The sequence below is a fragment of the Carettochelys insculpta genome, chromosome 16 (genome assembly GCF_033958435.1).
Source record: "Carettochelys insculpta isolate YL-2023 chromosome 16, ASM3395843v1, whole genome shotgun sequence".
Taxonomy (NCBI): Eukaryota; Metazoa; Chordata; order Testudines; family Carettochelyidae; genus Carettochelys; species Carettochelys insculpta.
In genome coordinates, this window is record NC_134152.1 from 21248919 (window position 1) to 21262156 (window position 13238).

Consider the following 13238-nt stretch of genomic DNA (forward strand, 5'->3'; position numbering starts at 1 on the left):
ACATGGGTGACAGTCTGGACTGAGTCCAATTAAATCGATAGCAGAACAATAGTATATGGGCACGACTGAGATCACAATCTCTCTTTTTAAAATCAGTATTCCATTCTGTGTATTGCACCAAGACAAAATATACTTCTCTGGTAAAGTCACAAGACAAAACACCTCTCAGAAGATAGGAAGCTGGGCACAACCCAGCATGAAATAAGCAAATCAGATGGAAACACTGTTTGCGTTTTGCTCCTCATTCCTCCTTTCTATATTTCTGGCTATGTCATGCATAAAATCAATATGGTGACTCATTTGCCTCACCAACTACTAACGGAACTAGACCGATAAGAATATTCTCTAGCAAGTAGCAAATTCAAAAGTCTGAAACCAAACTTAGGAATGGACACAAAATGGAATTCCAGAATGGAAACTCCTTTTCCCTTACGTTTTGGGGAAGAAGTTCAGGTCTTTATCTTGTGGTGCTTGGGGATTTGAACCTACGTGTGCTTCAGAGCTCATTGATATTTAATAGATTTCTTGATGGCAAATGAAAAACATAAATTAAATGGCATACAATAAACCCGGCTCTCAAATCCTTGAACTGGATATAACAATCAATATTTAGGTGCACAAAAGTTCACTTTTGGTGCCAAGATTCAGACTGGAGGATTTGAACATATTTATTACGATTCAAACACCTGAAAATTAAGTCTGCAAACAAGGGGCAAAGCAGGAGCAAAAAGAATCAGAAAAAAAATCATTAAAGATATTCCAACCATGCTAAGCATAACAGTGAGTGAACAAAGTAACAAGCAGGTGACCTTTTGCAGGGAAATTGCTACTGAACTATGATAATTCTTCCTCAAATAAACTTTGGCTGTGTTTGGAATAGCTCTGTTTGTGTTTAATCAGAGCCTTTGGTAAGGAGAATGGAGCTCCAATTTCAATTAAACCTTGTAGAACACACAGTATTTATCCTCACATTTTTAGGTAAGAGATTTCACACTATGCAGGGCTGACAAGCACCCCGATTCCTTGCCAATTTTTTGCTAAGGCTAGGAAGCAAACAATCATGCTGAAATAGCAATAAGAATTTGCCATGTGTACAGGTCAATACAATTAGATTTGCTTCAGCAAGGTAAACATATTTCTTTTAACATTGACATTTGTAGGGTGCTGGCAAAATTCAGAAAGTGCAAAAAGTCAACATCTACTGAAAGAAATTACTTAATTTCACAGCAATTGGGCCCAATCCTGCTTCCCTATAACACCAGAGACTTGGACTGCTGAGAGTGGGAATGCTGGGGATGCAAATAATGGAGAATCCACATAGACATTAACAAGATTGCTCCTATACATCTACAGACCATGAGAAGAATTGGTGCGGGGGATGCGGTGGGGAAGTACACCCTATCATTACACCACAATGGCCATGTAAGGCAGACAAAGAGTAGAGGATTGGGAGCTCCCCACTGTGAGCTGTTAGGTATTTTAGATACTTTTTTTTTGAAGGAGTAGGGGCAACACTACAGATTTACTTGTCCCCCAAACACAATACGTGTATCAATGGGGAGAACGTGGGTCATACTGCTGCCAGCACTATGGTATGGGAACATCTACCACCCTAAATCAATTAGTGTAAGCAGATCTCTGAGTGGTTTGGAAATACATACACACACATTGAAATAGGTCTGCCAACGCTCAACTCAGCAACACTTACACATGCCAAATGGCACTTAATCACGCGATGAGTGCAGTATTGCAAACTCCAAACAGTTCGAAACCTCTCACCTCCCTGCCCCTACAAAATAATGAGAGCACAGCTCATCTCTACTAATCACTGGCGCATCACGCTGTCTCTCTGTTCTCTTCTTAATCACTCTCCTGCCTCCTCCTCCATCTCTCCAGCCTTCCCCTTCCTCCTTATCTCCCTTCCCACTCCATCTACACCACCCACATTTCCCCAGCATAACCCCCATGTTCAGAGCAACCATATCTCCATGTCCCAAATACGGAACAGGGAGATATGGGGTGGGGCAGCTCCTCCCAGCTCCACCAATCCCTGGGGAGCTGGGAAGAAGGCGGCAGCCACCGGCCCACCCCAGGAGCCTCAGGGAAGCAGCAGCAGCTCCCGGCCACCCCAGGAGCCCTGGGAAGCAGCAGCCACCAGCTGTCCCAGGGAAGTGGCAGGGCCGCGACAGCCACCCATGCTCTCTCTGCTTCCCCAAGGCTTGGGGAAGTGACTCCTGCCAGCAGCTGCACCTGCGCAGCTGCTGGAAGAGAAGGTCAGCGGGGAGGGCTCAAATATGGGACAATTAGTCCCTTGTAAAAATAAGTCGGATGCCTTTTTGGCGTCCCAAATACAGGACTGTCCCGCCCAACATGAGACAGATGGTCACCCTGCCCATGTTAGGCATACGCTTAAATCGCCTTGTGCCTATTTTCCTTTACAGTCTCTCTCTGCCTCTCCTCTCTCCTCCTCCCACCATATCCCTTGGCTTTCTCAGCTGCTACCACCACGCATTCCCCTATGCCCTCACTGTCTCCTGACTCGGCTACATACAGGAACGACAACCTGCCATTTTAGCTGAGGGCCTCTTGGGTTCAATCATACGAAATGTAATGGGACGTGGCAGCCATTTTGAATCAGTTTACTGCCCTGCTTCTCAAGATGAGAATCCTTAAAAAAAAACAAAAAACAAAACACACTATAGCTATAACATTTGTGAAAATATTACAAGATCTCATGACTTTGATACTCCCTAGAGGGCTGCTAGCCTGACTATATGTGACACGGCATAAATACAGATAGCAGAGTAAGGCCCTTTAATTGTATTTCCTATGGCCTTTTCGCTATTATTCACTGCAAAAATTAACCAGGAGGGATACTAGAGGCAGAGGGCCTGGTGCAGCTCCAGGGGGAACCAGGTGGAAGGCAGTACTACTATAGCAGGGGTCAGCAGCCTTTCCAAGGCGGAGTGCTGACATTTGACCTCTGGGTACGGTCTGAGTGCCGGAGATACTTTTTAAAGTCACGAATAGTCCTACTTATAACAGCTTCATTATAAATAAATGAAGATGCAGAGCTTTGCCGTTTAGGTGGTGGCTGGTAGCATTAGCTGGCCCTTTGTTAATCCACACACGACGTGGCTTTCAGCCAGCTCCTGGCTGCATGGGGGAGGAGGGGCGGGGCTGAGCTCCTGCCTGCTGTGCTAATGAAAATCAGCTCGTGCACCACTCTTGGCACCCATGCTGAGGTTTGCTGACCCCTTTTTGATAGCCTGCAAAGCAGGGGAGGGGTCCACATCAGCTGAGCATTGCAAAATTCAGCTGCCCAAAGGCACTGAAAAATCACCCCACAGGTGGATTAGCAGCAGGCCAGAGCAGGAGCAGAGGCCCAGGGATAGTGATCTAGCCCTGAACAGCCCCATAGCCAGAGTGGAGAATCAGAGATGGTTGGACTTACAACCTCTGGGCTGCCACTCAACAGATTCTAGTAAAGGTTTCATCTAACTCACCCCTCCCAGGAGCTCCTACTAAGCCGAGCCCTGTGCCCCCAAGTGCTCAATCCCTTCTGCAGCATTTCTTTCGAAGTCCAATAAAGCTGTCTCATCACTGGCACATGATGTTTCCTTATTTAGCATTGATTTTATTTCTAATTCCCATTAGCTGCAGATAAATGAGTTACTAGGCATAATGCTGACCCTTTAAAAACCACTATAAAGGTCTGCTAACCTATCTGCACCTTCCTGCTACACTAATTCAAGATGCTGTAATCCAGACAGAAAAGGGTGATTTTTATGTACTGTTTGCACACAAACCTGGTAGATCTTGCAGGGCAAACAATGAAAGCAAAGACATTCCCCAGGGAGGATCATACAGCTCACATGTCTTCCCATCCATCCTCCAGCAACTAAACAGGAGTTTGTTACATTAAGAAAGCAATTAAGCGGGCACCTCGCCTGTTGTAGTTCCTGAAACAAGTTGCACATTTAACCCTTGAGTGCCAACTATTCTATTTCTCTGGGCAGAACCACCGTCTTGCAGATGAAGCACTAGACTGGCACTAAGGGTCCAGAGACATGCTGGGTGACCTTGAGTAAGTCACTTTCCTGCCCCATCTCAGTTTGTCCAGCTGTAAAATGGGGATAATAATATTGGGCTCCTTTATACACTGCTTTTTTTGTTTTGAATTGTTTTTGTTGTTGATGTTGTTGTTTTATGACCAGACTTTAAAGTCACTTAAGTGACACAGGAACGCAAGTTCCATTAGAAATTCAGTTTGTCTAGGGGTTCTGTTCTCTTAAGTCACCTTGATGGTTTTGTAAGTCCCCTCTCCTCTTGTTAGTTGGTTAAATTAAAATAACATTAATAAGACCAGTATCTGTTTCTCACTCTTAAGCTAGGTCTACACAACAGGGCAAAGCTGAACTAAGTTATGCAACTCCAGCTATATGAATAACATAGCGGGAATCAACTTACCATGGTGTTCCCACACCAGGGGATGACAGGAGAAACTCTCCCTTCAATTTCCGTTACTGCTTGCAAGCCCCTGGAGTACAGGGGTTAACAGAAGCATGATCAGTGGTCAATACCGCGTGTCCTTACTAGACCGGCTTAACTGGCCTTCAGGAGATCAATCTACTCTTAAGAGTAGACAAGCTCTTAGAAGCCTCAAAAAACAGCCTGGTAGTTATTTTTTTAGTTACTCTGAGTGCTCCTTGTTTGATATCTTTTTGCTTATCTAATCCTAAGAATACAAATGTATGCTGTAAATAGCTAAAGTTAACATTATGTGAGACATTTTCCCCGGGGTTCTACACAGGTGCAAATGTCCACCAACATGTAACAAATTGCTGAATTAGGACCTGTGTCTAAATCCCAATTTGAACAGTTATCTGGTGTATTGGATAAGTCTATGGTTAAGGTAGATGATAGGAATCCTGTCTGTTATGTGTCCATAAAATACATTGCATGGGCTAAATAGTAGTACTGTGGTGATGATGACAATAATAGTAGTAATAATAATAATAATAATATGTCCTCATAAATAATCACTTGACTGGCAGTTCTGGAAAATTATGGCAATCAAAGGGGTATATGCTCAGAACAACACAGTCCAATGTAGAGATTTAACACAACTCAAAATGAAATGTATTGTCCTCAGCATAGAATACAAAGCTAATCTAATTACCATCTCGCTGTGCTGGGTTGCCAGAAAGCTTCTGACTTAAGCTTTGGGACAGCTATATTCCAAAGGTTCCAGCCACTGAATTAGCACAACATGTAGTTTTACTGCCATCATATGCACTTTTTATTTAGTTATATACTATATTTCCACTCCTAACACCAACTGTTCCCACTGATTTCTTACTGTACATATGCAATTAGCCAGGTGTTTGGCATTTTTGAAGTCTTATGGCTTCATGTTTATGCCTCCATCAAAGCCAAAATGACATTACCTTTGTGCTGCTGTTATAAACTGGAGATATCATTTGCTTAAAATGCACATCTAAACTTACAGCCAGGCTGGCGTCTGTGCAGGAAAAGGTCCCAGGATTTCAACTTCATCTTCGCTCGATTGACAACAGCTACAGTCAAAACACTTCTGACAACAATTCCTACAAGTCCATCTGCACAGCAAGAGATCCGAGAGTCTAGAGAGCAGACCCTGAGGCCATTGGAAACCAAAAAAATAAGATTACCACCAGTAGCTTACTGGTGAGAAATAACACTCAGCTGTATTTATGTTTGTGCCTCTGCAGCAGAACATTTGTAACTATATTTATTCCATTTATATAAACAGACAAGTGCTGTGCGGTTACTGGCACAATCTCACCGAAGCCATAACTAGACAGGGAAATGAACATTCACTGCAGGTATTTTCTTTTATAGAATTTTTATGCATGTGGGCGAGAGAGCAATTTACAAAACACTGTGCTAGAGCAGAAACATGCCCACTATTTCACCCACATGAACAAACTAATATATCAACAGAGGCAGGACATGGAGAATTAAAACCTGAAGATTAGTGAAAAAAAACCTTTCGTTTCACAAGCTATTTCACAGTTAAAAAAAACCCCCAATGCAACAATATGTAGTATTGTCCATATATTTTGTTTCAGGAAGAAGGTTTCTTTTGAAAACGGGGTTTTTCCCAAAGAAGCCCCATCTACACAGCTGTTTTTGCTTTCAGAAAAGTCTCTTCCTGACACAAGATTGCGTGAGATTATGCAAATGAGGCACGAGATTTGTAAATAAGTGCTTCATTTGCATGTTCAATCTCCCTCAGTCACATTCCTCCTCTGAAAGGGGAATGTAGTGTAGCCAGCGCCTACGTGTGTAATTGTGTTATTTCAAAACAAGATCTTTTGAAATAGCTGTTTCGAAATATCATATTTCAAAATATGGCTGCAGTGTAGACATAGCCCAATAAGGCTACTACTTTTGTCACCTGCACACTACATATACACAGACTAATGTATACACTTGGCCTGTGTATATTGGTTTATAACCGTGGCGTCCACCCAGTTCTGTAGGGGCTGCTGCTTGAGTGGCCATATTATTCTGAAAAATATATTTATTGTTCATGCCAACTAGCCATACTCAAACAGCCAGCAAGCCACCTGTGGTTAGTGGCAGCACGTTGGACACCACGGGTTATAATATATATAATATAGCAAATATACACAGGCTAAGTGTCTACATTGGCAGCAAGGAGGACTGCACCCCAAGAGAGGAACTGTATCTGAAGAAGCCAGAGATCTCTTCCATCTCCCTCTCGACCCAAGAGAGTAAAATCTTGCTGTTGGCTTTTACCAATAATAAGTAACTATCCCCTTCAGCACCACTCCTTCTGAGCTCTGCTTGCTGGTGTACTGGAGAGAAAAGGGGGAGAGGACATAAAGCCAGGGACCTCTCCTCCCTTTCCCCAACTAAGGAGGAGCAAAAGAAGGTGTAGGAAGGCTTGCAGAACAGTTCATAGGACCCAGACAGACAGATTCTAGCTCTCTATTCTCAGTGAGAGGTGAAAACCCAGCCTGCATGACAAAACCCTAGCAAAGCAAAAACATTGAGAATAGACGTTTTACAACGGAACCAAAGAATCTTGAATTGTATCATGTTTGTGGTATTCGGCACTGTCTGCAGAGGGGGCAGTTGGCACTGAATGGGAGGCCTTCTCCAGGCGTGCCAGGCTGCAGAGGAGGACAGTAGTGGATTGACAGCAAAACAAACTTTTATTTCACCCCTGTAAAAAAGTGAAAATTCCTGATTTTTTTTTAAAAAAAAAAACCCACAGTTTTTCTACGAATGAACCCCAGAAATCAGAAAAGCACAAAGCGAGGAATCTGGTGGACCATCTATATCTATGGCATTAGAAAAGATTCAGAAAATGCAGGACAACCTCCTCTGGATGAAGAGAGGAGACAGAACAGAGAATGAATCATCAGGTTAACTCACCTCATTTATTGGTTCCAACTGTCCTTTTAGATATCCATGATGAAGCAAGGAGGAATAAAATGAAAAAAGACAAAACCAGTTTAGCAATGCTCAAATAATTCTAAATTAGCACCAGCCAGAGAAAAAGGTTTATTTTTTTCCGGGCATGCTATTTCCAGAGCTTGCCCTACTTAATGTTAGAGGAGGGGGAAGAATCTCCTGAGAGAGCAACAATGACTTCTCCCCTCCCCCTCTTGCACTCACGTTTCCCTGAGAGCACCCACCACTCTCATTCCTCCTTACAACAAGAGAAACAAATCTATTGCATCTGCTACTGTCCTCCCAGAAGATCCATCATGTGCAGCCACACTCTTCATGTGCCCCTAGGAAATTACTTGATTTCTACAGCTATTTACTGCATTAGTAACAAACCACATCAGGGTTGTAGGTACAGTATGAGTTCTTGGTCATAGATACCCTGTTTCAGTTCAGTCCTGGCAAAAATGGTTGGAGTGCCTGAGATAGTAAGACCAATGTTTTCAGAAGGGGACACTAATTTTGAGTATGCCAATTTCTGTGTGCGCAATACAAACCATCCTGTGCCCGGTTTTTCAGAGATGCTGAGCGCCTGTCTTCCACTAGTGGGTGGGTGAAGGAGCAGTCAGAAGCCACTCTAACTCTGTTGAGCTGCCATTGTGGCCTCCCCAGGGCATTTAAATCTCCTGAGGTGGCAGGCAGAGCTGGACAATGCTGTTCCATTGGATCCTCTGAATGGCAAAATCAGTCCTCACGAGTGCTCAAAATTTGAGTCATCCAAGACTCCTGACCACTTTTGAAAATGTGCGCTGAAGTGACTTGCCCAAAGTCACACAAGAAGTGTGTGATACCGCCAAGAACAGAACCCAAATCTTCCACGTTCCAATCTAGGGCTTTAATCCCACCATCTTCCACCCTTATGCACTTGGTTGGCGCTATTCTTCCTGTAACTAGCATGATTAGCACTTTGCTTTCACGAACATTGAATTCACCTAAAAAAATCTTACTTACAAAAGTTTGGAACTCTCCTATGGTTGCTTTTCTCTCTTGATCCCTTGCTCATATCTAGTCATTGTCTGTCTTATGTGTCTTTCTTTAAAGATGGTTTCCTGAAGGGGCTTACTCTCCCATCCCTACCCCTGCCAAGGAAAGGTATACTGCTTCTATTGGTTATATTCTCTATGGAAAATATACACAATAACCTTTTCAGGAAGGGACTGGAGTAGATTAGATGCAATTTAGCTCTACAATGGCTTCCATAGAAAGTATTGTAGCACAACTATCCATCTTCTCATTCTCACAGATCATTGCTTAGTGCAAATCAACCCTGCCTGTTCGAGATGAACGTTACAACACAGAAAAGTGCTGCATTTTGATATGACTACATCCAAAAATCATTAAAAAAACCCAGGGCCTCTCATCCCCCAATTTGCACACTAAATTCTTCCAAAAACCGCTGTAGTTTATTCCAAGCCTGCGCTAAAAATGGCTAAATGGCATTGAAACGGATCGATTGGAGTCATGTCCTGCAGCCAAACAGCCCAGCATGCAAGGTGAGAAAAGGCCATGTACACAGGAGAGTGGGTATGGTAACTCTAGGCCATAGGCCGTGCGTTATATGAGACCTAGGTGCCTGAGCTCCATGAGTCCTCATGGCTGAAGGATCCGCTCCAGCAATGTTTGGAGACCCTGGTCTCTCCCCGGCTTGAGGGTGGATGCAGCCTCTCTCCCCAGTGGGTCTGAAAGTTGCCTCCTGCAGACAGGCAAATCACCTGCAAATGAGCAAGCAGCTGGGTGTGCTCTGGCTGCTGTGCCTATGAGCAGGAGGGAGGTGGGTCTGACATGACTGGCAGCCCTCTCTCCTACCCCCCCAACAGGGGCCACCATAAGGGGGCTTCCTGTGGCACAAAAGGAGAGGAGGGATCTCCCCCCTGCTCAGCTGCTGCCTGAGGGGACTTCTTGGCTGAGTGGCTTGCAGAGCCCCCACCCCTAGACACCACCCTTGCCCCATACTCCACCTCCGAAGCGTGAGCTACCACAAGGGGCAGCTTGGGTGTTGTGGGCAGACCCATATGAGGAGGGGGTTGGGTAGCCAAGCTGGGGGGGTGGGTGCAGCAGGGAGGGGGAGATGGGCCTGCGAGGAGGGCTTTGGGGCAGGATGTGGAGCAGCACATGGCACAGAGACCCTGTCCCCTCCTCCCCCGGCTGCAGGGGCATCCATGTTGGCAGCCAGGCAGGGTGAAGAGGTGGTCAGAAGCCACTCTAACTCTGCCGTGCTGCTATCGTGGCCTCCCAGGGCATTTTAAATCTCCCCCAGTAGCAAGTGGAGCTGGACAATGTGCAGGGGCAGCAGAGGGACCAGGGCAGTGCACAGGGGCGGCAGCACCTGGAGACCTCCACCTCACCGGGAGGCACAGCAGGGTGCCCCCAGTAAGCGTGGCACTTCCTGTCTGCTAACTCCACAACCTGCACCCTCTCCCGCTCCAGCTTCCAAACTCCCTCCCAGAGCCCGTAGCCACGCCCAGCTCACATCAGAGCCTGCACACGTATTCCCTCTCCGAGATGGCACCCCATAACAAGGGTCCCCCAAGTCTTTTCCATCCGTGTGCGGAATTAATATTTTATGTGCGCTAAGGCACATTGGAATGTGCACCACCAGTAGACACAAAATACCTGGCTGTGAGTGCTCTGCTAATCAGCTGGGCAGCATTTAAATGTCTCCCAAGTGGCCACACAGGCACACAGCTTAGTGGGAACACTGCCCCAGACCCCTACCTGCACCCATATTTCCTCCCGAAGTCTGCACTGCAGACCCCACCGAGCCCAAACGCCCGCTCAGAGCTTGCACTCTGCACCCTTCCTGCACTCCAACCCCCCAGCTCCCTCCCAGGGCTCCACTCCTCACCCCTCCTGGAGCCAACCTCCCAGACCCTGCCTCCCTCCTATCCTCCAGTCCCCTGCTCCAGTCCAGCACCTGCACCCAAACTCCCTCCCAGAGCCTTACGCAGGTGGGGGAGGGGTGTGGGCTCGGGGCATTCTGGGAACCAATAACATTTTTGCAAACCTGCCACCCCTGCCCTAGGCAGGCCTGTGTCAGACAATCCTCCTGACTAAAACGTACCCGCTACGCAAGCACCACATCAACTAAAGCAGCCTTAGGAGCTGGTTTACAACAGGTCCTTGGGTAGCCAGCATGGCAGGAGAATGAGCAATGCTACCCACAGGGTCCATCATAAAGTAACAGGAGTCCCATCCGCAGGCATCCACTTTCTAGCCATGCACCATTTCTGGGGCGAGCCAGGCAGATGCTGATGCAAATTTTGCATCTGCACCGGGCTCTGACATAAAGAGCTAGGTGGGCAGCGTTGAGGAATTGTGGCATGAGGGCAGGGCCGGGCCAGGGGCTGAGAACTGCTCAGGCCCCAGGCACTAGGCAGCTGAAGGGTCCTTGGTGTCTCCACACGGCTGCTGGCCTGGCTCTTGCTGTGGCTCTGCTGCAGCTCCAAGCAACACCACCCCCTCACCAGGCTGGAGCTAGCTCGAGGAGAGCCACACTGGCAGCTGTGGGGAGCCTGGACCCCTGTACCTGCCCTGGGAGAGGGGCTGGGAGAGTGGGGCAGGTCTCAGTACCCCCCACCCCAGTGCAGATGGTGGGTTTGCCACAGCAGCCAGAGCAGCTCTTTCCAACCCAGCTCCAGCCAGGCACGGGGAGTGGGGCACCTTGGCGCTACAGCCTGGTCACAGTAAAAGCCCAACGGGAAACTATGGTGAGCCATGGGGGAGCCTCCACCAGCTCTGGGTGGAAGCCCAAGCAGCCCCCAGGAACCTCAAGTTCCTTCCCTCCCTGCTGGCCAGGCCAGCCTGGTGCCCAGCTGGAGAGCTGTGGCAAACCTTCCACTTGTCCATGGTGCTAGGGTGCTGGCTGAAAGCAGGCCCTAACAGCCTCTCTATTCCCATAGGTAGGTCGAGGGTCTGTGACTTCACACAGGCTTCCCACAGCCAGGCTCTGGCAGGGGCAGGGGGAGAATGCCTTGGAGCTTCAGCCCAACCTCTGGTGTAGAGCTCTGCCACAGATGCAGATATCCACAGATAATATTTGCAGATTGTGCATGAGAAGCAGATACATTTGTGTATCCGTGCAGGGGTCTACCCATCCTGTCTGTGCGCTCAAAGGCCCCAAGAATCCCTAGCAGGCCTGATGACAGAGACAACAGCCAGGAACTAATCACCGTAGCACAGCAGAAGCAAATGAATAGCCAGCGCCATAAAATTCATAAATGCAGAGATCCATGAAATAAAAGCAAACATGAACAGCTGTCTGTGTCCGTGCCAGCCATAAGCAGCGGGGGGACGAGCAGCTCTGGGGGAACGACAAAGGTTTATGGAGTACAAATGATGTGATTGCCAGCAGCTGGGTAAGTGCCATTGGCATTTAAGAACACAGACAGTAACAAACCCCAGCACATATAGGCGACTGGGTCTAGCATGAGACGGACATAGCAGTCTACTGGGAATGCAAAAGGAAAACCTCTCCAGTCACTGCTGCTGGGTCTGGGCTTATTGTACCAGATCTGACCAGTCAAGGTCGGCTCTTCAGCCCTGGAACATAATACACTAGGGAGTCCTGGTGCTGTGAACAAACATCTATGTGGATGGTGGCCTAGGGGCCCTGCAGTCATTGCTACCTGATGCCCTGGCTGACAGCTGGTCCTTGATACCTTGGTTTCCAGGGTCTGCTGTATGTGGGACTGTTTTTGCTATCTTCATCCTTAAGCATAAGGTTGGCTTGTTGGTCTTGGGGCATGATTCACACTTTGGGTGTAAGAGGTCCTGGATACAAGCCCCATAGAACATTGCTCTGCTTAGCTGTTCCCTGCATCCTTCAACCCAGGTGTGACCCATCTTTGTTAGGTGAATGCCATTGCACAGCTGGGGCTGGTTACATGCAGGGGTGGTGAGGCACGCACATCCTCACTGCTTGTGTGCATTTTGGTCCCTTGGGGATGACGGGGCTCCAGGACTACCCCCCTGCTAGCCCAGATACAGGGCAAAGGACGTGAAGGGTGACAATTTCCAAAGAGCCTAACTGACTTTGGAACACAACACCCAATGAGCCTTGCACTCCTAAGTCACGTACACGCTTTTGAAATAATAAACAGTGACACCTCATCCCCCAAGCCCGATCGAAAGCCCCGCGAAATCAGTGGAACCATCCCGGCTGGCCTCCCTGGGCCATGGATCACCATTGCATCTTTCACGTGAGGATCTCCAAGCACTTTGTAAACATTAACTAAGTTATGGTCAGTGCCCCCTGGCCAGGGGGTCACTATTGTCCCAGTTGTTTCAGAGATGAGAAGCTGAATGGGTGAGTCAGCCAAGAGCATTTTGCAGCCACTGTGCACAGGTGTCAGTGGCTGTGCCAGGCAGTGTAGAACCAAACTGAGTTAGTAGCAGAGTTCGAATAAGGAGCCAGATTTCCTGGCTAACATCTCCCAGGAGTTTCTAAACCACAAAACTATGGGTATCAAAACTCATTCAGGGGAGCAGATCAAACTGTATTTTAAATCACGCATGATGGGCCCAGCTTTCAGAGGTAGGGTCTTGTCTACAACAGCCTCCACCAGAGAGCTCCTTCCACCCTGGCATAATTACGTGAGGGACAGGACAGGCTGTAGTTACAGACCTAGGGGCTCAAGGTCCCCTGCCTATCTATTTCCTAAGAGCCCCTCAATGTCACAACAGCTTTAAGTGGATGTTGTTTTCAGGGCCTTGTG

At 47.3% G+C, this 13238-nt stretch overlaps 1 protein-coding gene across 17 annotated transcripts in view; it reads right to left on the minus strand.

Annotated features, from left to right (window-relative positions):
- Positions 1–13238, minus strand: part of ITPRIPL2 (ITPRIP like 2) — a 155973-nt gene that overhangs the window by 89264 nt on the left and 53471 nt on the right. For 3 of the 17 annotated variants that reach the window (XR_012647798.1, XR_012647801.1, XR_012647799.1), the window contains exons 2-3: positions 7450–7467; positions 5511–5659 (exon numbers count right to left, since the gene is read on the minus strand). The exons of 13 other annotated variants lie outside the window; for them this stretch is intronic. The gene's annotated coding sequence lies outside the window, so the exon portion shown is untranslated. Of the gene's footprint in view, positions 1–5510; positions 5660–7449; positions 7473–13238 lie in introns of all 17 variants that reach the window. One more of the 17 variants, XR_012647800.1, reaches the window with a different exon arrangement.